Source organism: Gopherus evgoodei, chromosome 2, assembly GCF_007399415.2.
Source record: "Gopherus evgoodei ecotype Sinaloan lineage chromosome 2, rGopEvg1_v1.p, whole genome shotgun sequence".
In the NCBI taxonomy this organism is placed as follows: domain Eukaryota; kingdom Metazoa; phylum Chordata; order Testudines; family Testudinidae; genus Gopherus; species Gopherus evgoodei.
In genome coordinates this window covers 203,118,625-203,144,587 of record NC_044323.1, presented here as the reverse complement: position 1 = coordinate 203,144,587, position 25,963 = coordinate 203,118,625, and the positions used below count along the sequence as shown (strand labels likewise).

General features: G+C 42.5%; 1 protein-coding gene across 1 annotated transcript in view; it reads left to right on the top strand.

The window, feature by feature from the left end:
* Positions 1–25,963, top strand: part of LDLRAD4 (low density lipoprotein receptor class A domain containing 4) — a 430,910-nt gene that overhangs the window by 16,203 nt on the left and 388,744 nt on the right. The gene's annotated exons all lie outside the window — the stretch shown is intronic.

The window sequence follows — 25,963 nt, the reverse complement described above, 5'->3', positions numbered from 1 at the left end:
TCTAACTTTCTTGGGGGCATTCTTCAAAAGTTCATGAATGTTTGGAATAGATGTGAGCTCATTGCAAGAATAAATACGAAATTTGAAAAAATTCTGGTCAGTTTTGTAAAACTGTTGAAATTTTGCAAGTGTAGGTGTGCTCTAAATTGTAGCTATATATTCAAACATCTTTTCTCCTCACCCTTGCTTCTCAGACATTCAATAGGGAACAGTGATTCTGTTTGGGCACTCCTCTGTAGAGTAACTCCCCACTTAACATCCTCTCGCTTAATGTTGTTTCGATCTTGTGTCCCTGCTCAACTACAGAACATGTTCCATTTAAAGTTGTGAAATACTTTGCTATAACGTCCTTTGGCTGCCTGCTTTGTTCACAGCTGGTAGCTTCCCTATGGCCCCCCAGATTGTCTCCCACCTGTTGGCAGACCCCCCCATTTACATTCATTCTTATGGAGAAATTGGATTAACTTAACATCGTTTCACTTAAAGTCGCATTTTTCAGGGCCATAACTACAACAGTAAGTGAGGAGTTACTCTACTGCTGTTGCCATCTTTTCCTCATCTTTACTACTCCAGCTTACATTCCTCAGTTCCATCTTTCAAATAAAATTTTTGCAGAAACATTAAGGGCGAAGTCATGAGTCTGCTCACACAGTCACACAGTGGTGAGGGGGCATGATGAGACCATTACTTCTGTGACACATGGACTATGCCCTGTGGACCCCTGCTGAAGGATTTGCAGCCCTGCCACACCCCAGAAAAGGACAGTGGAGAGGATCCGCCAAGCTGCCTAGAGAGGCTGTCTGGGGGGTCAGCCAATCAGGAAAGAGGCTGCAGGGAACAGCCAGTCGGGACCCAATAGGCTCGTATAAAAGGAACTGCAGGGTCAGAGAGAGAGTCCAGTCTGCTCGCAGGGACTGAAGGAGCCCACGAATAGCTCCTGGCTGACTGCTAGGACTAAGCAGGAAGTTACTGGCTGGAACAGGGGGCGCAAGGAAGGAGCTTCTGGCTGGCTGCTGAGACTCAACTAAGATGGGCTAAGGGGAAGTGGCCCAGAGAAATGAAGAGCAGCAATTAGTAAAGGGACACAGCAGGAGGGTGCTATAGAATAATAGGACTGGAAGGGACCTCGAGAGGTCATCTAGTCTAGTCCCATGCACTCCTGGCAAGACTATTGTAGACCATCTCTGACATGTGTTTGTCTAACCTCCTCTTAAAAATGTCCAGTGATGAAGATTCCACAACCTCCCCAGGCAATTAATTCGAATTCATAACTACCCTGACAGTTAGAAAGTTTTTCCTAATATCCAGCTTAAACCACCTTGCTGCAATTTAAGCCCATTGCTTCTTGTCCTATCCTCAGAGGGTAAGGAGAACATTTTTTCTTCCTCATCCTTGTAACAACCTTTTATGTACTTGAAAACTGTTATGTCCCCTCTGTCTTCTCTTTGTTTAGTCTCCAGACTAAACAGACCCAGTTTTTTCAATCTTCACTCATACATCATGTTTTCTAGATCTTTAGTCATTTTTGTTGCTTTTCTCTGGACTTTCTCCAATTTGTCCACATCTTTCCTGAAATGTGGTGCCCAGAACTGGACACAATACTCCAGTTGAGGCCTAATCAGTGCAGGGTAGAGCAGAAGAATTGCTTCTTGTATCTTGCTTACAACTCACTCCTGCTAATACATCCCAGAATGTGTTTGGTTTTTTTTTTTATTTTTTTTTTTGCAACAATGTTACACTGTTAATCATATTTAGCTTGTGATCCACTATGACCCACAGATCCTTTTTCTGTAGTATTCCTTCCTAGGTAGTCATTTTCCAATGTATATGTGTGCAACTGATTGTTCCTTCCTAAATGGAGTACTTTGCATTTGTTCTTATTAATTTCATCCTGTTTACTTCAAGCCATTTCTCCAGTTTTTCCAGAATATTTTGAATTGTAAACCTATTCTCCAAAGCACTTGCAACCCCTCCAAGATTGGTATTGTCCACAAACTTTATAAGTGTATTTTCTATGCCATATCTAAATCATTGATGAAGATGTTGAACAGAAATGGGCCCACAACTGATCCTTGCAGGACCCTGCTTGATATGCCTTACCAGATTGACTGTGAACCACTGATAGCTATGCTCTGGGAATGGTTTTCCAACCAGTTAGGCACTCGCCTTATAGTAGCTCCATTTAGGTTGTATTTCTTTAGTTTGTTTATGAGATGGTCATGCGAGACACTTTCAAAAGCCTTAATAAAATCAAGATATACCACGTCTGTTTCCCCCATCCACGAGGCTTATTACCCTGTCAAAGAAAGCTATTAGGTTGACTATTAAGCTATGATTAATATGCTTTGATATTGATAAATCCATGCTGACCATTACTTATCACTAGGGCTCCATGTCTGTCATGGAGGTTGCGGAAGTCATGGATTCCATGACTTTCCCCGACTTCCATGACTTCTGCAGTGGCCAGTGTGGCTGGCTCCAGGGCCCCCAAGCGGCTGGCTCCAGGGCCAGCTGCTCAGGTAGCTGCTGGGACAGCCGTGTCAGCTACTGCTGGAGTGGACCAGGGAACAGCCATACTAGCTGCTGCTCTGGCAGCCCCTGGGCAGCAGTCCCTGGCCAGCCAGCTGGAGCAGACGTGGTCTGCTGGCCTGGGCAGTGGTCCCTGGCCAACCAGCCAGAGCAGCCACAGTCCACTGGCCTGGGCAGCTGGTGCCGCTGGCTACGGGAGCCCCCTCCCAGCAGACCCCCCCAGATGTCCTCCCAGCAGCGGCCCAAGTGGGCCCCTCTCAAGATTTAATCACAGATATTTTTAATATGTCATGGACAGGTCATGGGCTGTGAATTTTTGTTTATTGCCCATGACCTGTCCATGACTTTTACTAAATATACCCGTGACTAAATCGTAGCCTTGCTTATCACCTTATTAGCTTCTAGGTGTTTGCAAATTGCTTTCTTAATTATTTGCTCCATTCTCTTTCCGGGTACTGAAGTTAAGCTGACTAGTCTGTAATAACCTGGGTTGTCCTTATTTCCCTTTTTTTATAGACTGGCACTGTATTTGCCCTTTTCCCTTCCTCTTGAATCTCTCCCATCTTCCATGACTTTTCAAACTCCTCAGTCATCTCCTTGGGTGTTTTAGGATGTATTTATTCATGCTCTGGTGACTTGAAGACATCTAACTTGCCTAAGTAATTTTTAACTTGTTCTTTCCCTGTTTTAAGCTCTGATCCTACCTCATCTTCACTGGCATTCACTATGTTAGATGTCCAATTGCTACTACCTTTTTTGGTGAAAATTGAAACAAGAAAGTCATTTAGCACTTCTGCTATTTCCACATTTTCAGTGATTGTTTTTCCTCTTCCATTGAGTAATGGGCCTACCCAGTCCTTGGTCTTCCTCTAGCTTCTGATGTACTTGTAGTATGTTGACTTGTTATCCTTTATCTCTCTAGCTAGTTTAATCTCATTTTGTGCCTTGGCCTTTCTGATTTTTTCCCTACATACTTGTGTTATTTGTTTACATAATTTGTAATTTGACCTAGTTTTTAATTTTTGTAGGACTCTTTTTTTGAGTTTTAGATGATTGAAGATCTCCTGGTTAAGCCAGGGTGGTCTCTTGCCATACTTCCTATCTTTCCTACGTGGTGGGATAATTTGCTCTTGTGCCCTTAATAATGTCTCTTTGAAAAACTGCCAACTCTCATGCACTGGTTTTCCCCTTAGACTTGTCTTATACTTAAAATGTTACTGGGTTGGGTTGGGTTGGGGAGTGGCTATGCTCTAAGGAAGGGAATAAGAACTGTGGCACCCTAGGGAAGGGGGCTGCCCTGGGACTGCTCAGTAGGAAGCCGTGGTCAGAGAACTGAGTCCAAGAGGGATGGCTCAGTAGGGAGGCTGGGGTCATTGAGGACTCACGTGGAGGGAAGGAGTCCCCAGGGAAGAAGCCCTCAGGGCGCTGCTCAATTCCAGAGTCAGAACCTTGCTACCTAGCTGGACCAAGCAAGAGTACTGTGATGGGCCCTGCTGGACTGGTTACAGACTGAGTCCAGAGAGGGCTACAGAAAGATACACCAACCGAGGGGGTTTTGCTAGGGACTCCCGTTGGACTAATTAAGGGCCTGAGACCAGGAAGGGCTGCCGGACATTGAGGACGTTTTTGGACTGTGTACCCTGGAAGGGGTTTGTTTGTTTTTTGCACACGGACAGTGTGTGACTCGTTTGGAAGGTTGGGTCACTGAAGATCTGGCTGACAAGTGCAGCGGCCGAGAGGGGGCACCGTGAGCAGAGGAAAAACAGCAGGCCACACGAACTCGACCAGGGGGTGCTCATGAGAGGTGGATGCCGCTCTGTCACAGCTTCCCTGTCTGGGCTATTTGTGTAACTAAACCTTGCAGAGGGGGAAGAGTACGAGCCATCACTGTGGAGGGGGAAGTTGTGCCGGGAAAGGAGGTGGCTAAGTTTACTTCCCCAGTGGAGCAAATGGTAAGCAGAGTCTCAATTGTGTCTGAATCACAAATAGGTGCCTACTTTGCTCCTAAAGCAGCAATTACTTAAGGTTCATTGCAAGGTGCCAATCCAGCCCTAAATTTAAACACATTTATTTATGAAGGCTAGATTCCAGTCTGACAGTACTTATTATATTGATCGAGAGAGAGAGATGGAAATAATCTTCTATTTTTATATTTAAATTTGACTAAAACACATTAATTTGAAAAAGGCATCGCAAGGGCCTTTTTGTGAGTTGATCCTTAGTTTTATTTATCCTTTTATTTCTAACAGACAAAGATGTAGACTTACTGAACCCGATTCTTCAGGAGTCCTGTGCAGAGAGGGCTTGCAGGGCTGGGGCCCGCTGCCCTGCAAGGGCCCGCTGCCATCAAATGTGTTTACTTGAAAGAATATAAAGATGACAGTGCAGACTTTCCTAGCTACTCTTAGAACAGATCCCACTTCTATAATTAAGACCCCAATTCTGCAATCAGAGCCACACAGGCAAGCTGCTTTACCCCATTGGCTTCACTGGGGCACAGGGATCTGCCCACATAGATCCAGTTGCAGGATCAGGGCCTAAACTTTTTTTATAGTCATGTCGCTTCTAGCTTTCTGTATTTTCACAGCAGCAAAGTGTTTTGTGTAATGTTTTCCAAACAAGAAATACTGTGTCTTCATTGGTTGACACAAACCAAAATTCACTCCTCACTTCAAGAGGTTTTGTTTCCCTGGCATATTCCTTTAAAATGTGCTAGAATTGTAAACTTGCTTTAAATGTTTAGTTTTCAATTCCCAAGAAAAACTTTTTTTTTTCTTTTATGAGCGAACTCACATCGCTTATTCAGTGAGGGAAAATAATCACACTTCTTATTCTGTCGATAAATTTATGGCAGATTGTTAATGATTTAAGCTGATGTGTGCCTATTTCACATTGAAAGGAAAAAGCAAAATATGCAAAAAGGTGCCTCCCAATGTGAACCTACATAGCTGAAGTGAAATAAGCATATGCCACAGAGAAAGAGGATGTGTACGTAAAATGGAAACACTGGATATGTTTAAACCTGAAATCATTTTTGTTTTCATATCTATGTACAAGGAAAAAAGAATACGTACTTAACTTATTGTGTATGTCTACACATTTGAAAATGTAGCACCAAATTGGTCCTGTTGATGTCAGTGCTACTATATTTTGAATAGTAAGAAAAATACTTTTGTAGTGTGGGGGGGGAAAAAAAGATGTCTAGGAGGAATCTGGCAATCCTGTACTGTAGTTATGTGGTCTCATGATTTGCTGCATTTGCAAAGGCGATGCCAATTGTGTAACTTCTGCAATGCCTGCAGTTCTGGAGAATTTGAATAAATCATATTACCAGATGTAAAAAATGATGGTTTATTTATAGTTGGTTTTGAAAATGGAAAATCCTTTCCTTGCTTTTCTAATGCTATCTAAACAGTGACATTCGTACAGGGTATGAGACAATATCACTTATTGCTCAGCATTGGGAGTAAAAGAACATTCTGAACATTTGAAACCTGATTTTCTTATCAAGCAACAAAAGTTCTGTAGGGTCAAATGTTGAATACATATTTTTGTCTTAAGTGCAATTTTTACAGGACAGTTTTGGCTCATTGTGAAAGGTGTCCCAGTAAACTGTGGTGCTACCAGTTTGGTTTTAATTCCTAAACCAGAAGAGTGACTCCATCCTTAAAACTTAAATCGGAGGTGAAAATAGTAATAATGAACCAGGTAGGTACTGGGCTGCCTAATCCTATGGTATGCATATGAATTTCTGGGAATGTGACTGTAGTTTTAACCATCAGTGACGGTGGTAATATTGAATACAGTCTAAGCATTCCATCTAGATGTTACTGTAACACAACAAGGCAGAGCCACAATAGCTTGGCCACGTACTGGAAATCACCTGTAAAATAAACCATTAATCATACTTGAAAGAGAAAGGGTATGAAGCTGGAGGATTCCAATTCAACCAGAGTCTGCCTGCTGTCTCGGCTGGAGTGAGGAACTATTCTCTCATCCCTTCTCCTTCATAGGGGTTCATGGAATGATCCTTTCTATCCTCTAAAATGCAAGGTAGGTGAAAGTGCCTGTTGCTCCATGGGAATGCTTCTAACTTCTCCAGACAGTTTTCCTTGTTATTCCTGTGTGTACTGTACTGCAGAGGTAATTCCCAATCCTCCCCCTCTTGAATGCCCAGGTACCGTTCTAAACATAATGTGGATTAATTGTGGACTAATATGTTTTTTTTAAACTAAGAACTGTAGTCTTTCTGCTAAAAACTGGGTTAGTGGAAGGGTAGTGAAGAGTCTCCCAACTTAACTTTGCTCACCTTGTCTCCCTCAACAAAAAATAGTGTTTGATTATAAGAGCTGGCATAGGTATTTATGATGCAGTTGCTTGATGGCAGATGATGGCATCTGGGACTTGCAATTTGATTGCATTGGCTTTCTCTAAATTAAAATGAGAACAGATGTGGGCAGCAAAGCGGTATAAGGTGAACGAAATATATTTATTTATGAATGCTACTAATTTGTGCTTCTCAGCCTTTCTCTGATGGATCATTGCCACCATATCTCTGTTTCTCTGTCCATCTTCTCTCCTCTCCTTTTCTGTTCTTTAACCTTTTTCTTTGCTTCTTTGCTTCCAACTGAGTGGTGATGGAAAAAAGTCCTACAATCCTGTACACGTAAGTTGCTCCAACAGATGGTGCTTTCAGGGATGCTTTTGGAACAGGAAAAGGAAAGGCAGACCCCTTTCAAGGGAGCTGTCCACTACTTTATCCATAGCATTCGGAACACATTTGCCATGGAAGCTGGGGTGAATCTGGGTGTCATGTTGTTGATTTGCCCCCCAGGTTGGGAAATTCACTGTACTAATCAATTACATTGGTCAGCTGTGTTTTAAGGACGAGGGATGTATAAAAGATATGGAGGGGATCTCTTAGAAGATAAAACAGACTTGGTTCTCCCTTTTCACCTGCAACTTGTATAAGAAATTCAGTAGATCCTAAATACGAAGTGGGTATTCACCCACGAAAGCTCATGCTCCAAAACGTCTGTTAGTCTATAAGGTGCCACAGGACTCTTTGCTGTTTTTACAGATCCAGACTAACACGGCTACCCCTCTGATACTTTACTGAGAACAGTGCCCACTTACGTTCTAATGAATATGTATTAATTGTTATGAGTCAAGATGAATTACAGGCATTAATGATTTGACAGTCTAAGAAAGTTGGTGGTTATCCAAATGCATTTTCAACAGCCAGTTCAAGCAGATAGAATTTAAATAGCCAGATAAAAAGTTCACTTTACTTTTAAAAAAGTTTTTTTTTCATTTTTTTAATAAAGAGTAGCTAAAATAAGTCATAGTTAAGCCAAGATGTGACTTTAGCCTACTTGCTGGCTACAGAAAAGCTAAATCTGAAGTTGACAGTGCCCTGAAATCCTGGTGCCGCATGGCTACCCAGTAAGCTTGTGAATTATAGACCTTGTGCATGTCTCATGTTGCACCAGGTTTATTACTAGAATGAAAATATCACTCAGTCAAAAGAGAAGGGCATCTTTTGTACATTAGTTTTACCTCACAGCATAAAACTTGACCTAATTCCTGGAAGCATGTTCTTTTTGATTGCAGCTGCATGCAATGTATTCAGTAAATAGTGCTGATGCGTTTGTCTATGCTCCATTTCGCTGCTAGTATGAAATGCACTTCATTGTAAGGCATTTATGATTTTTTGGGGGGATAAAGAATGTTCTCGTTTTCTTCTTGCGCTGCATTACAAAAAAATACAAACACTAAATGTTTCCATACCTGGTGTGGGAGTCCCTTAAGGCAGTGCTTCTCAAAGCTGGTCTGCCGCTTGTTCAGGGAAAGCCCCTGCTTGGACCGGCTGGTTTGTTTACATGCTGCGTCAGCAGGTTCGGCTGATCGTGGCTCCCATTGGCCGCGGTTCCCTGCTCCAGGCCAATGGGGGCTGCGGGAAGCGACAGCCAGCACATCCCTCGGCCTGCGCTGTTTCCCACATCCCTCAGTGGTCTGGAGTGGCGAACCGTGGCCAGTGGGAGCCACGATCGGCCGAACCTGTGGACACAGCAGGTAAACAAACCGACCCAGCCCGCCAGAGGCTTTCCCTGAACAAGTGGCGGCCTGACTTTCGAAAAGCACTGCCTTAAGGTACGCAGTCATCACTTAGGGTCTATGCATTATATTGTTTCCACCACCTTGTACTAGACATCTTACATACCATTCAGATTTGCTGATGCTAATGGATCCTAACTGATGCTCAGTTGTTTTAGGTGGACCTTGAATCTTGTAGTGTCTTCCAAATATTCATGTGATCTTTTACAAATATACACAAGCATCTAATCCATTTAATCATTGTTCTGACAGCATCCTGACCCTATCACAATGAGAGACAGTGCATTTCCTGGCTAGAGACAAGGGCAATCTGACAAACTTTTGATATTGACTTCATGACATTCTGCTTTCAGATAAAGTGACATTTTGTAGAGCTGTTGTCTTGACAACTAAATTCCAACTAATAATAGAAAATGAAGAAAAATCTGCCCTGAAAGTCCAAATTTGCCATACTTTCTTGAAACATAATTCAGATTTACTTTTAAATGTAGAGCTGATTGCAAAAAGGTTGGGACATGTATATGGATTTTATATTAATTGTTTCTGTACAGTTTTTTTTAATTTCACCATAGTAGCTTAATTTTATAACAGATTTTTTTGTTTAGTTTTGTTTGCATTGGAAGAATGTTCTGTGCCTTTTGCTTGTAAGGGAAATGCTCCCTTTCTTTGCACTGGAATGGCTGCTCCATATATCCATGGGTATGTGTTTAGTGAGTTAAAATATAAGGAAGTAGAACAGGTTGATTTAGAATCATAAATGCCAATGATAAGTGCTGGTCTGGGGGAGTTCCAGCTGAAACTCAGAGAACAAGAATGTACTGCTGTCTTCAATGAGACACTGCGTGTGTGTGTGTAAGAGAAAACAGGAACTGGTTTAGTCATAGTACGTAATCCATACTTGGTGTAGACCTTTTGATCTCTAAACTGTTACTCATGGTGTTTGAATACTCAGAAATGGCAATTGATGATGATACTTGAAGAAACCAAATTAAATCAGTGACAACCAGAGCCACTTTGTAACAAGATGGTTAACACTTAACATTCCCCAGTAGGAGTCTTTTCCTTTTCTTTTCTCCTCTTCTTTTTCCCTCAGCACATTCTAAGATGACAGCTGAAGTATCTTCTTTTGCAATAGTTGAGATTGGATATGGTGCCATAATGGTATTTAATGTGCTAACCATTCCCTTGGTCACTTGATGTTACCTACCATAATGCAGTGAATTTGGAGAATGACAAAATGTTGTAGTTTTATGAATGTTTCCAAATTATAGGCAGAGCTGGTAGCATCACATAATAAGATTGCCTGACATTTCCCATTAACAGAGCCTGTTTTCCAGTTGCTTATAACTTTGCCAAACTTTAACCATTCAGTCTGACATTTTCCATTCTCAATGTCTGCCTCAGGCTGAAGTATTCTGGAAAAATTCAGTCAAAATGATTTAGGAGTTTCCAAAAATGAGACTTGGGAATAATACATTGAAAAAAGAATGTTAAAAAAATGTCTGGCAAACTTTTCTTTGGGAAGTTTGTAGGTGCCTCATATGGCTTTGGACCAGGGACTTCAGATTGATTAGAGGGGTGGCCCTTGTGTCAGGGAAGTGCCTTTTGCTTTGCATGTGAAAACTTGCCCAGTTTTTGGCCAAGTTATAAGTCTGAAAAATTTCAGTTAGCATGTCAGAGATTTTAGCTGGTGAGCTCTGAAGATTCCCTCCCAGAGCATACTCGAGCCTCTTACAGCTCCTAGTGCTGACCAGACTGAGCACAGATTTCACAGAGGGACTGAGCATGCTCCAATCTAGAACTACCTGGGTGTAGCCAGACTTTGCCTGTTTTGGCTGCTGTGGGCTGGAGTAGGGCTACATTCTGAAACAGAGCAGGGAGCCTGTCTCTCCTGTGTTCTCAGTGACACCCCTGGCTGGCACCCAGGCAGCATGGAGGAGGTAGTAGTCTGGTAACAAAGCAGAGAGAACAAAAGCCAGACCTGGTGGTAGGGAAAGGAGAAGATTTGGATGAGGAATCTGAGGAGATTGGGACTGGAGGGTAAGGGAAATGAAACTCTGACTGGGTGGGCAAGGAGATTAGGCTTGGAAGTCTGTCTGTGTGTCTGTAGGAGAAATACACATTGGACAAGATGCCAGAATGGGGGGACTGGAATGAGAAGCCTGATATATGAAGACTGGGACTCTGTAGACAAGGAAAGTGGGACTGGGCCAAGGAGCCAGTTGAATAAAACAGGACAGGAACAGGTTGAAGAGGATGGGGCAGAAGAGATAATGCTGGGGGGAAAAGGGCAGAAAAATGTGTGCTGTTTAGAGTATACTCCCTTCCAGGACCTGGAATGGAACCCAAGATTCCTGAGGTTCACCCTTCCTCTGCTATCAGCAGTTATCTGTGAAACCTTCTGGCAGAGTGTCCCCACCCCCGCTAGTGCCCAGCCACATGGACAATAACAATCTACTACTGCTGTCAGTTACTCTATTAGCTCATATGGCAGAGGTATGGATGGTGGATCTAATGGTTCCAACTCAGCTGATGACCCATATGCATGTCAGTATGCACATGATGCAATTTGTTTTTCTCAGTTTGTTTTTTAAAAAACCTAGGAAATTGAACACAAAAAGCTTCATTCAAATAATATTATTAGGGTTGTAAAGTAAAGCGCCCAACATTTATGATGTAGTCTTCAGTTATACAATCACATGTTATTTCCATAGGATCCCTGTCCAGTGTACAGGATGGGCCTGCTCTAGGTGTGCATCAGGGGTGTAAAGGAGACTGTTGTCTGTAGGACCCCTGGTTCATTTATTGCAGACTTTGGAAGGCGCATAGTGAATGAGGCAGAGGACTGCAGTAAGGGAAAAGCATCTCATGGTTAAGACATTTTGAATGCTCCCCTAGAGAGTTGGATGCTATCCCTGCCTCTGCCACAGAGGTCCTGTGTGATGCTACTCAAGTCACTTAAACCACCTGTGGTCACTAATTGTCTGTAGCAGATGTAGGGGCTGCTCTATAACAATCTAGGAGTACTGATCTGTAATAATGTTATGAATATTGCATGTGATCTGGTTAGTAAGAGAGCCCCTGTGTATATTGGGTCATGGGGCTTTCCTGTATGAATATGTTGGTTTACATTAATAGTGGGTTTTGGAAAAACAAGGAGGAAGGCAACACAATATTTCTAAATTAGCAGCCTCCCAACACATACTGGGGCAGTTACAAGACCATGGCCAACCTATTAGTGCCAAAGATGTTCCTTTTAGGTTTCAGCAATAGTTACACAGCTGTTTTGCCAAGGCTGGCAGTCTAGAGATCAGAGGGACACTAAATGGTTTAAAAGATTCTCTGGAGTGATGGGTGGGAGGAGTTGTCAGACAGCACTGAAGGAATGGCTGAAGCAGTTGGGACCTCCCAAGATTTCCAGTGGATGGTAAGCCTTAAGGAAGACAGGTGCAGACTGTTTATAGCCATTATTTTTTAAAGATGGATTTCTCTGAAATGCTTTAGTTCTAAATAAACTACTTTTCTATAAGAAGGCTGTCTGTAGATACCGCTGGTCATCTCTCCCAAAATGCAGAATTGCAGGTACTGAACCTTGGCTTGGGCCTGCTGAGGTAATCACTGTTGGGTCATGGGGACTGCAGTCCCCGCCCCAGTGTGAAACTGGGAGAATTGGCACCTTGAGAGAAGTGACAGGATATTGGGTGCAGTTAGAGATCTGGAGGGTCAGAGGTGCAGTTAGCCTGGTAACTTTGATAGTGTGGTCCTCATTTTCTGCATGGCTAACTTGAGATCTGGGAGTGGTGGTGGTGTTCGATTTGCAGGAGTGCTGAGGGCTTGCGGCTGCAACTGAAGTCAGTGGGACCTCTGGTTTGAATGCGCCAAGTGCTGTCTCTGAAAAATCAGGTCCTAGGTATCTCAAATTGGGCACCTAAAATTAATGGTTCATTTTGACCTTAATCTCTCTATGCATTAGTTCCCCATCTGTAAAATAGAGATAATAACTCCCCCTGCACTGGCAGGGTTTTGTGAAGATAAATTAATTATTGTTTGTGAATCACTCAAATGTAGTGATAGGTGCCATAGGAAAAACCCAGGAGGAAAATAATAATTTTATCTTCAGAGAAAGGTTTGAATATTGTTTAGTAAAATAAGTCATGGGGACCACACATTAAACAAAGAGAAGAAAACCAAATACTGAATAGCTGCTCATATGAGCGATATCGATCCTGTTCGCTGAAAGAGGCAGGGGTCCTGTGAAAAAACTAGTATGTGATGTATTTAAAGACTAGCTGTCTAGTGCGTATACATTATGATACAAACTAAAGTCCATGGGCAACCTTAATTCTGGGCTTTCCTAACTTTTGAGTGATTGACTTTGCAACCTTAAAGTTCTGTGAACATAGTTTTTTGAGTGTAATACGGACTTCAGTTATGAACTTTGCTCCAAAAGTAGGATAATAATGACTCTTTGAAGAAGTACGACAACCTCTGGAAAATGAAGACAAGAACGAAGCCTACCAAGTTTCTAATTGGGCATTGAACTGTACTCCATAGACCCATAACATACAGGTGCAGATCCTCAGTTGGTGTAAATTGTTATAGCTCCTTTTGCCATAAAAGTTGTGCCTGTTTTCAGTGTTTTTTTTTTCTCCTTCCGTGTGTTTGGAATTACAGCTTGAATTATTTGGCAGTGTTCTGAAAATTGGTAAAATCAACATTAAAAAACCTCCCAAACCTCCCCTTCTCACACTAGGTGGCACTATTCAATTTTACCACATTTTAGCTTGTTCTTCAGTGGTTCAATTCCTGTCCATTTCAAATGAAAGACCAAGGTACATGCTTTGTCACAGTGCATCCTCAGTGAAGCTGAACAGCTCTTCAGCATTTTCTACTGTGGTAATATTTAATCTAAGTCCTCAAGAGATGCTCCGTTATAACACTCATTCTGATGAGAAACCCATGATGTTTTGGCTCAGCATTAAATTGATGCTCAAAGTGTAAGTTATTTTGTAGAAGAAACTGAAATGTACAGACAAAGACAGGATACAGGAATGCATATTAGAAGTCACTTAGGTACACACTATTCAGTTGCTGCAAAGAAGACTTGTAGGATCCTAGGCTAAACCAAAAGGGGCTATTTGAGTAGAGAAAGGAAATTGTTATATTACAGTGAAAAGTGCCATGTTGAAAATCTTTGTGAGGGTGTAAATTGGGGTGGGGAGCTTGTATAAATTGGTGTAAACAAGTTCAATCTTGCAACTCAGTCTGTGGTTTTGAGTTAGGGATTTAATAGAGGCACCTACAACATCCACGAAATGCTCGGGAGGAGAGAATATTTGTGTTAAAAATATCTATACTAATTTATATTAGTACTGTATTGGACCTTGGATAAAAATCCTCTGTAAGTGAGGTAAGTGTACTGCAGAATCTTTGTGCTCAGACACACATTGGCAAATGGTCCCTTGGTGTTTTTTTTTTTTTTTTTTTTTGCAACATCTCTCGCCTCATACCTGACACACTCACTACACTAGACATGTCTTACAGGATATTTATCCACAAAGAGTTACACAAATAAGGTGTATGTACTGAAAGCTCATACCTTGTCAAGATTCATAATCATTGCATATGCATGCATATTTAAGGAATAATGTGTTTATACTGAAGGTATTCTGTTTATATTTTAAAAATGGTGTGTGTGACAGTTCTTGGGGTACTGAGGACTAACATGTAAAATGACATCTGACCACAGTCTGCCTTCTAACTAAAAATAAGTGACCCATATAAAATCCAGCCTGTTTCTCTTCCTGGGCTCAGGAGTGGTTTTAAATAACAGGTTTTCCTTGTGTCCATATGATAAGATCCACATGTGTGGTGTGGATTTGCAGAGTCCCTGGCCTGCAAATTTCCTCATTATAGAAAGTCAGGCTGTGGGGGGAATGGAGCATCCAGTGTGAGAGGTGCCCACTGGTAGAATCTCTTGAGGCAGGTGGGAGAGCTACAGGGGGAGGTGGCTAGGCTGGGGAGCATCTGTGCAGAGGAGGAATTAATTTAAAACATGCGTATGGAGAGCCCAAGTTTGAGGAAGCAATCCAGCTGGAGAGGACTGCAGCAGCACCACCAGGGAAGGATGAAATGGCTCCTTCACAGGGAGGAACTGGGTGACTGATTACTTCTGGCAGCAACCACCCCTGCTCCAAACCCACTGTCTGTAGAGATTAAAAAAAAAAAGGATATCCTGCCCTGGCAATGAAGGATGAGTAGCGGAGAAGCCATGTACATCCAAGGCTGGGAAGATCATGGCCACCACTCCCAAGACAAAACAAAGAGTGGTTGTGGTCAGTGACTCCCTTCTGAGGCGAATGGTTGCATCCATCTAGCATCCCAGGAGCTGTGCTGTCTATGACATTATGGAAGGATTGTCTAGGATCATCCGGCCCTCTGACTACTACTCCAGGCCGCTCATCCATGAGGGCATTAGTGATACTGCAAAATATAACCCTAGGCAGATCAGAAGTGATTTCAGGGCTCTGGAAGGGAGGGTGAAGTAGTTGGGGGCGCAGTAGTGGTGGTCTCTTCGATCCTTCCCATCAAGGGTAGGGGCCCAGGCAAAGACAGACACATTCTAGAGATAAGTGCATGGCTGCATGAATGGTGTTGCCAGGAGGGCTTTGGCTTCTTCAACCAGCGGATCCTGTTCCAAGAAGGACTGCTGAGCAGAGATGGGGTCATGCACCTCAAGTAAGCAGAAAATTATCTTTGGATACAGATTGGCTAATCTAATGAGGCAGGCTTTAAACTAGGTTTGATGGAGCAGGAGACAAAAGCCCACAGGTAAGTCCAAAACATGGAACTCTCGGTAAAGGATCAGAATCTAGGGGGAACATGGGAAATTGCAACATGGACAAAGGACAAACAAGAAGAGAATATAGAGGAGAATTCAAATGAACATCTTAGATGTCAGTATATTAATGCAAGAAGTGTGGGAAATAAACAGGAAGAACTAGAAATAATAGTGAATAATCACAATTATGACATAATTGGCATCACAGATGACTTCATGGGATAATTCACAATTGGAAATTTGGTATAGAAAGGTAGAGCTTGCTCAGGAAGGACAGACAGAGAAAAAAGGTAGGAGGTGTTGCCTGGTATATCAAAGATGTATACACTTGCACTGAGGTTGAGAGAGAAGTAGGAGGCAGACCTGTTAAAGGTCTCTGGGTAAGGATAAAAGGGGTAAAAAACAAGGGTGATGTCATGGTAGTGGTTTACTGCAGACCACCTAACCAGGAAGAAGATATGGATGAGACTTTTTTTTAAACAACAACAAAATGATCCAAAGCACAAGACTTGGTGGTGATGCGGGACTTCAACTATCCAGACATCTGTTGGGAAGATAATACAGCAGAGCATAGATTATCCAACCTGTTTCTGATGCAGGAACAACAGAAGCTCCCTAAAAGTGTATGTGTCACTATGGTGTCAGGAAGGATGTACCTTTTGCCATCTCTGTAAAAATTAGTCAAAGCTGTAAGCCTCTGGGGAAGGGGGAAAGCTTGTTATAGTTTAGAAAAATAGTATGTGATCATGTAATTAAAAACTTTGTATCATAATACAGTGGTTCCCAATGTTTTTGGGAGGTGATCCTCCTACTGTGTGTTGTCTTTTTTGGGCAACGACTATTTTTTCTGTTTCCCTTCCCCCTGCTCCCCACCTGGCTTCCCAGCCCTCGAGCTCCCTGCTCGGCTCCCACTGGCCTCTCGCTCTTGCTTTCCTAGCCCTGGCCCCTCCTGCAGCCATAGCTACCCGTGCTGTCTCTGCAACCAGGCTGTGATTGCTGCCAGGCTGCTGACAGTCTGCTTGTTGGCTCTGGCCACTTCCTCCAAGCTGCTGCTGCCCAGAACTTGCTCCCCGGGCCGCTGCCTTCTGCCCAGGGAAAATGAGAGCACAGGATGGGGGAGCACCTCCAGAAAACATGCATAGTGGAGGCAGGCTGCTTCCTCAGTGCTGCTGCTACTGCCTGCAGGAGGTGAGGAGGCGCAGGAGTGCGGTTGGGACATATGAATGAAGAGACTGAATTAAGGTGGTACAGGCATCTTTTGATTGATTTTGTAATTTTTATATTCTTTTACTGTAGTTTTTAAATGTAATATGTTATTGTAGAGAAGAGCACTCCACACTTAAAGCAAAAAACTTCTTGTTTCAGAGTGCAAGGAAACCTCGTTTAGATGCAGATTCACTGTGTATGAAAGAAGTTTGTTGGCAGTGGGTCAGTGCTTTCAGAGCGCCATTGATGAGACTGACTTGAAATAAAAATCACCATCCTAGCAACTATAACCAGGTCTTTTTGGTCACTTGAATAAGACTGTGGAGCAAACAGAGCTCCTATTCTGAATATTTCGGCTATACCAGATTATGGCCACGTTCCATCAGAACTGGAGAGAAATTTTTATCCTAGTCTGCCACGTGTAGCTATTAAATAGGCAAGGATCAAAAACACTTCCAGACACAGCATGAGTACTTCTCTCATATTTTGCTCTGAAAAATTCTCACTTAATAAAAACTAAGAAGAGAGGGAAATGATTTCTCAACTTCTGGTTAAAGTATTAAATAGATACTTGCTGAACAGTGTGAATTTAATACTATGTTTAAATAACATCTTCGTGGTAGGTTGGCTTGCAGTCTACATAGTTGGGTAATACAATTATGCCTGTTCTCTAAGCCTAGTCTCATGTACAGTACCAGAAGAAAGTAGAAAACTCATTTGCTCATGGCCGGTCTACACTGGACTTACATCAGCATAGCTACACCTCTCAAGGGTGAAAAATCCATACCACCGAGAGACTTGGCTATGGCAACTTAAACTCTGGTGTTGACAGTGCTAGGTTGATGAAAGAATGGGGGGAGATGGATTTACACCAAAGTGAGAACTCATCCCCATCACTGTAGTGAGTGTCTACACTGAAGCATTACAGTGGGACAGCTGCAGAGTTTTAAGGGTAGTGATAACCTCAGAAAAGTTCCCTCCAGGGAATCCTGGCCACTGAATGCGTTTACAAAATGGCAGACAATATCAATGGAATTTATAAACAAAATGTCAAGTAGTCAGGAATTATACCAGTCCTCTTTCCAAGTATATGCAGTTTGCCATTTTCCCTTTAGTATTCTATCACTGGTAGGTCACTTCAAACTTGTGTGTTCCCACTGCAAGTAAACTGGGCTTTTTTTAGACTTTCCCCATAACAAACTCCTTAGAAAAAATTTCTGCCTTTAATGCAAGCTCTCCAGGTCAATAATCTTTCCTTAATACCTCAATATCTGCTAAAGATCTAAACAGAATCTACATTAGCTATACCACTTCATTTTCACATTCTGTTTTTATTCTAATGCATTCCAATAGCCCCTTAGCTTTTTTTTTTTTAATTGCTGTCAAAACAGGGTTCCCGTTCAGACGAAGCTTTGCATGATGGATTGCATAAGACAAGAACATTCATATTGTACAGCATGTGCAGTCTAAAGAATGCAGGATGCATGCTTTTCACTCTGTTTATCTCAACATGCTTTCACTCTTCCTGCTGTTCCCAAGTCCCTTTCCCCTACTGCTTTGCCATGCACTGTCTGTGTTAGCAACACAGTGAAATAGATTGGAATTCCAGACTCTAAAGTGCTCTGTACTGCTGCTTCAGAAAAATATAAAAAGCTCTTGGTCAAGGGGAAGTGGCAGGAGAGGGCAGAGTAGTATCAGGAGTTAGAGAGGAACTACTGTGTAAGATTAGGGACTAGAGAGGAGAAGAAGAAATGGGGGAGTAATGATATATCTCAGTGATACAGCACAGTGGAGACGATCTATGAGAACGCTGAACCAAATGGGCGATGGGGGGAGAAGCACATCTGAGAGCAAGTGATGACAAAAGATGTACCAGCTTGGAAAAGCAAAACCTGAGAATAACAGATTACTTTAAAGAATGTACATAGCACTACAAAAACATGTCCAAAAATGAACATTGGGAGTTCTATCCATTTTAGTTGTTTGAATTTTTTAGGAACACTGATGGATCAAGGAACTGGGAATGGGATATAGAGTGTCTTCCCTTCAGTTTACTCATTCAAATCCAGCCCAGATCTGAAAGTTGTTACCTTGTGATGGCTATGTAGTGACCTATTTAAAAGGTGCTTTGTGAACTTAGGGCTTGTCTACATGGTGCATTATTCTGCACCAGCATGTCATGCACTAATTGCCCTGTGTGGACCCTGTTGATGCGCACTAAAAGTTCCCTAGAGCACATTAATGTAGTCTTGTTTCGTCAGGCTAGCGGCTTGAGTTCAACCCCAAGCTCACCTATAAGCTTTCACTCAAGCTGCTATATTGAGTGAAGAGTTGATGTACCATGTCTTCACAGTGCCCCTGTACAAGGGCAAAGGAACTCGCACTGGGGGTGGCAACTGCAGGCTGATTTCATTGTTGTTGGTTCCTGGTAATGTCTTTTAGCTGCACCTAACAGACATAGTTGTCCACAGCAATCAAGTTTCTTTGTTAGGCAGATGATGATGGTTCTTACTCTTCAGCTTCTGGCTGAGCTGCACTGAGAATTTAACCTCCTGCTTCATGTGGAGTATATGACCTCAAAGCAGCTTTTGATTCAGTCAGCTGGTCAGCACAGGCTTTCGCTGAAAGGAGTTGGTGTTCCAGATGTTGTGCCAAATCTGGCATGCAGTCTTAATACTGGTATTGGTGCAAGAGTGCCTGTTGGTGTTCTCCACATTTCTACCATAACCTTAGATGTGCTGGGATGCATTTTCACCTTGGCTATTCTGTTGAGCTATCGACTGGCTATTAGTAAGGGTACGTTTTAGTCACAGGTATTTTTAGTAAAAGTCATGGACAGGTCATGGGCAGTAAACAAAAATTCACGGCCTGTGATCTGTCCATGATTTTTACTATATACCCCTAATTAAATCTTGGGCTGTGGGGGGCTCTGGAGGGTGTGATCTGGGGGTGCCGTGAGTGTTGGGGGAGGTGGCTCAGGACCTCACTGGTGCAGAGGGAGGGGCGAGCAGCGGTGCAGGTCTGGGATCCCTGCTGGTGCTGGGGTTGGTGGGGGTCACAGGGGTTCCCTATCCAGCTCCGCGAGTCCCTGCAGCTCCTAGGTGTTGGGGGTGCCAGGGGGCTTTGCGTGCTGCTTCTGCCACAAGCTTGGAAACTGCAGCCAATGGGAGATGTGGGGCAGCACCCGTGGGCATGGGCAGTGTGCGGAGCCCCCCTGGCCCCATCTCTGCCTATGAGCTTCAGGGACATGCCAGTGGGAGCTGGGGAGCCCCCCACACTGAGGTAAGTGCCCCCCCTGCACCTCCCAGTCCCCTCCCCCACACCCAAACTGCTGCTGTGGCCCGGGCGCTGCCCAGCTCGGTCAACCCCTGAGCTAGCACTGACCACTGCAGAAGTCATGGAGGTCATGGAATCTGTGACTTCTGTGGCCTCCATGAGAGACTTGCAGCCTTAGCTATTAGAACTTGCCACTCCTCACATCAGAATCAAGGTTGGTCAAGTGACTTCCTATTGTCATTTCTTCTGCATCTCACAGAAACAATACAACTCCCAAAGAGGAATTACCCTTGAAATTTGAGGAAAAGTGGTGACTGGAAGGAATAGCCAGGGGAAGATTCTTAGGCATTCTCCTGCAAGTTTTCCCTCGGTTGCTCATTTTGTCTGAGCAATCGCCATGTTACACCACTCTTATTCAGAATTAGTATCCTCTTTGACATCTGAGCTAGTTCTGTGAGCTTTCCCTTGAATCTTTACCCAGAGGTTTCTTTTTTGGTAGTCATTTCTTCACACAGTATTAAATTTTTTTCAAGGCTTATAATAAGAATAGAGTTGTCATATGCATTATGGAGGAAAGTGGTAGCAAAAAGATGAAATAAAAAGTGTAATAAATAATTGAAATAAAAAATGCTGCAAATGTATTATTGTGAGTTAGATCCTGAAGAAAATGAGACTTGACTGGCTGAGTTTTTTGTGTATGTTTCAATGCATTTTGCTTTGCACCTTAAGCATATTGGACTCTGATTTGGCCTTGTTTTTGTTTTTAACTTTGCTAGGATGACTTTCAGGTGCAGTTTTTCCAGCTGTTACTTAATTTTTTTCTCCAATGTAAGTTTCAGAACCCCAGTTATTGGGGCATATTCCTTCTAAATCATATATCACAGGTCTAGTTAAGCACCCCATCTTTTCCACTAACCAGACTTCTTGGAGAGGATCCAGTTGCTGAATACATAAGTGCTTTAAACCTCTGGGGTTTGAACAGAGACCAAGCACTGTCTCTGTTCTGGAGCATCTAGGCACATTTTTGGGGTGCAGACCTTCTATCTTCCCCTCCTGAGAGCTCAGACCTCACAATCCACTAGGACCTGTACTGGCCTTCCAGACTCTCTTACAGGTTACACACGTAGTGGTGTGGGTGTTCTGGGTTCACATGTTAACTCTTCAAGAGCCCTAGTAGATGGGACACAATATACACACAGACTTTGCATGGGACTCTAACCCACCCTTGTTCCTTAATCGCACAAGAAAAACACAGGTCTATTTAAAAAAAAAACCCTGAAAACCTACAGGCATGTCCCTGCCTCAGTTTCCTCACCACTCCGGAGCATTCTTTGGGATGTGGTCAGAGTCTGCTGGGACTGTCCAGAGTCCTTCTCTGGCAGCGCTTGTCTTCTCAGTCATGGGAGCCTCTTTAGACCATCCTGGTTGGTCTATGCCCTTCTCCTCTCTTGCCCAAAGCTTTTTTTCATAGTCCTAGTGAGTCTCACTAGTTTTTGTGTCCCACTGAAACCTGTTTCCTTTGTTCTCTTTCTGGTGGTTTTCCACTCTCTCTATTTCCCTAGCCCCATGCCGGGAAGTTGGAGAAACTAGCTTCAGCCAACTTCCTTAGCATCTTCATTGCTTGGTCAAATACAGTGGTTAAGGTTAACATCTCTCCATTGTCTGGCAGGGACACAGCCCTTGTGTATGTGGATTCCTACTGTGATACTGATAGAGCAGTTTTCAAAGTAACAACTTCATAATATCAACCAGAAGTCACAAGTTGTACAGACAAATTCCCCAAACCACATCCTTGTGCAGCACCTGCATTTCTTCATGAATACTTCAAAATTGGTAATGTTGCATCAATATTATGTACTTCTCAGCTTCATTTTTCAGAAATAGCCTCTTTGTGTTTTGAATAATACTTATTAAATTAGTATCTAAGTAATTAAAATCTCGTATGTTCATACATATGATTGCCTTCTTAGGCAATCTCTGATGTATCAAAGTTGTTTCCTAATTGATTTTATCACAACTGCATAGGTATGACTTCTGAGGAAGAACAGATAGTAAGTAACAGTTTTAAATTAACCATGTAATTATGGTGGGTTGGCAGTGACTCTATAGTTAAGATTGCACTAAGCTTTAACTCGGAGATTCAAATCCCTCTATTTTGCAGTTCAGTAATTTAATTAAGTTTCCAAATTTACCAGTTGCTGTTCAGAAGACAAAATTTTCTGTTTCTTTGGTTTTATGCATAAAATAAGTCTTCATTTTTAAAGAGAACACAATAACAAAATCAGTTTTGTAATTCACCCTCGATGCACTCCCTTTTTTGCCTCACTGTTGCTAGCTGAATCATCATAGTTACCACCAGGGGCGGCTCTAGGCCCCAGCACACCAAGCGCATGCTTAGGGCGGCATGCCGCGGAGGGCGCTCTGCCGGTCGCTGGTCTCACGGCTCCGGTGGGTCTCCTGCAGACGTGCCTGCGGAGGGTCTGCTGGTCCTGCGGCTCCACCAAAGCCGCGGGACCAGCAGACCCTCTGCAGGCGTGCCTGCAGGAGGTCCACCGGAGCCGCGAGACCAGCGGACTCTCCGTAGGCATGCCGGCAAAGGCAGCCTTCCTGCCACCCTCCCGATGACCGGCAGAGCGCCCCCCGTGGCATGCCCCCCCAAGCACACGCTTGGCATGCTGGAGCCTGGAGTTGCCCCTGCTTCGGTGGCATGCCTATGGAGGGTCCGCCGGTCCCGCAGCTCCAGTGGACCTGCCGCAGGCGTGCCTGCCGAGGGTCTGCTGGCATGCCTGCAGGAGGTCCACCGGAGCTGCAGGACCAGCGACCAGCAGAGCGCCCCCCGCAGCATACCGCCGTACTTGGGGCGGCAAAATGTCTAGAGCCGTCCCTGGTCACCACAAAGCAAAACTTCTCTCGCTTACATATGCACATGTATTCACAATCATAATATCTTGGATATTGGACACTTTTGAAATCAGAACACTGAGGTCAAAAATTATTCCCCGTCTTTGTCATAACAGTTGTTACTTACGCTAATGGCAGTCAGCACATATCTTAGTGTGTATCAGTGGAAGTTTCACATTAATATTTGGAATCCTTTTGGGTTTCAAGGTGAGCAGACTGTAATCCCATATGATTAGAAATGCTTGTTAAAAGTTGTGGCTTGAGAGTCTCCCTCTCTTAAAAATAAATTGTGAAATATGGTGGGCGGGTGTGTGTTTGTGAAGGAGTGTGCATGTGTCAAGGACTGGAAGAGCCCACATGCCAGTGAGCATTGTGAAAAGCTTACCTTTGTTGGTCTCACATGATCTTTCTGCACAGACATCTGACATGCAGGCTGGGAGAGGTACAGAGGTTTCAAAGTCTGTCAAGAGTCAGTATCTGCTTGGTAATACTCCTACCATCTCCAGTGCCAGAACAACATACAAACATTGGTCTTGAAAGCCTCTTAGAAATGAGGTGAAAGGACAGCTGCTGTGTGTGCACTGGTGCTGGAGGGGACAGTTGAAATGAGGAATACATTGGGAAGGAAGGATCAATATGAGGCATAGTTCAGGTACTACAGCTTCTAGTAAATGTGTGATCATTTATAACATCTGCTAGCTGAAAATATTAATATGGCTAAAGTTTAATAGTCATTTCACAGAAAGTGCAATTATTTGGAAAATGTTATGCATCCTATCCTACATTTGACAGGAACAAACACATTCCTCTGTCAGAATGAAGGGAAAATTGTATGTGTAAGAGTTTGCTAAGTGCAAATTTTGAAATATGTTTTCTGACAATACTTTATTTTCAGTGCTGTGTACACAGTAGTCTAGTCCCATTTAAGATGCAACAGCCATAAAATGTGACTGAGATTGCTATGTTTGGGAAGAGCAAGGATTGCAATATAGAAAAATAAGTGTATAATAAAATACTAGTATCTGGTAGTCATGGTTTTATTTACACTTGCTAGAATTTATTAGAAGAATATACAGTATTTCTGGCTTGGAGAGAGACCAGATGACTTCAGGGTTTTCTCTGAGGCACATCTGCAGCTGGTGTAAGTTGTCATTCCTGTATTGAAGTCAAAAACTCCACTGAAGTCAATAAAGCTGTGACAGATTGTACCAGCTGAGAACCTGCCCCTCCATCTCTTATTTCTTACTTGGTGCTGTTGGTACATTTTGTGTAGGTAGTATTGGAAATAAACTAATCAATTTCTAAGCACACAAAAAAAAATTGGTCTGAATAACGGGGTCCTGTTTTTCTTCTCTACTTTCTGTCTATAGGCTGCTATTGTTTTTCTTTTTATCTTGCTCCACAGGGCTCATCCTGCATCCTTGTTTAATTAGGGAGATGGGATTCCGGCACTGGAGTTAAATATTTATTAGGGAACAGAAATTAAGGTGAAAGTTAGACTTCAAGTGCAGGGTTCACTTCACAGGTTATAATAGCAGTAGATGTTCATGGCTGAACAGTATGGGATTTTTAATAGTAATTATTTAGTAATGTATATTTGATTATTAGTATTTAAAAATATGCTCGTAGGGAAATTTAAGACAAGAGGGCCACTAGGAGGTGAAAACTGTTAGTAAATGAGACATTACAGGTAAACCACTAGCCAAAGGTTTAGCTGGACATTCCTCTAGATAACCTTGTTTTTTTGTCAAAAGTTTTTGATTTGTAAAATGGCTAATTCTGCATTCCAACCAATATCATTTCCTGTTGATTTATTCCCAAGAAAGGATAAATTTTGCAGAAATCTTCTAATGCAGTGTTAAATGCAAGAGTCAATTGGGGCATAGGGGGAATTATATTGGACTAATTCACGATAAATATTTCAAAACAAAGTCATCCTTATTGGCAAGTGTCCTTTGAAGATGACCTGTGATTACAATCCATGGTTTTGCTGTCACTTAAGCTAGAGGGGACATGTGTAACTGTCTTGCTCAATTGATGGGATTGAATGGATGATTGAATGATGAGACCTCAGGCCAGGTCTTTAGTTTGTCAACTTGTATCTAATTCAGAATGACAGTGTGCATGCAAGGCAAGTATCTCCCTTCTGTCATACCTATGCTTCTAGTCAGAGCCCTCAGTGTGTGTGAATGCTGTACGTATTCCGGTATCGACCACTAGAGATTGAGGTATAGAGACAGCCATCAGTTCCAAGTAAATTAAAAGCTTTACAGTTATTATATACATTTTACTTGTTTTTCATCATTTTTGTATAAAAATGAACTTGAAACAAATTTTCATTATGATCAAAAAATGCCTTAAAAATCTCTGGTAATATAATCCTTCTGGGTTTTAGGACATAAATTTGCAACTAGCAGCACGTCTTTAAAATTCCCCTGGGCTGTATGATTTTATCTTTCATTTCCCTCATTATTCTCTCCCTCATTTCTGCCGTTTGCCCTCTTCTGCTCTTTAACACACACAATACAAGCTGGGATTTGTGTGGCTACTAGTAATAATAAAAATGACATCATCAACCTTAACTCATTGCTTGGAAATGACTAGATTTCAAGTGGTTTCTGGTACAGCAGCTGCTAATTTTTTTTATTTTAAAATCAGTTTTCCTATTTTATTTAATATTTCTCTTCCTTTTTGCCATGTGAAGAACCCAGTCAAACAAAAGGGGAAACTGACTGACTAGACATAAAGTGTTGTCAAATGAACAATAGCTAAAGAAAGAAAAGAAAAAGAAAAATATGGATAAGGTTTTGCTATCTTTGTTACAGTACTTTCAAATATTGGTAGGTTTGAAAAAAATTCAGATGGAACTGTGTGATCTTTTTAAAGTTGGTATCACTTAAGGTGGATGCTTCTTTAGTTATTTTTATATAATCATCAAATGTGTGTGTATTTTAAATCATCAGTTAACTCCCTGTTCCCTTCACTTGAATTTTGTCTGAAATGGTTATATAAATTGCCTTGGTTTCCTCAGAGAAATAAAGAACTCTGTTTTCTTGTCTCAACTCCCTGTTCTCATTTTTTCTTTTAATGGAT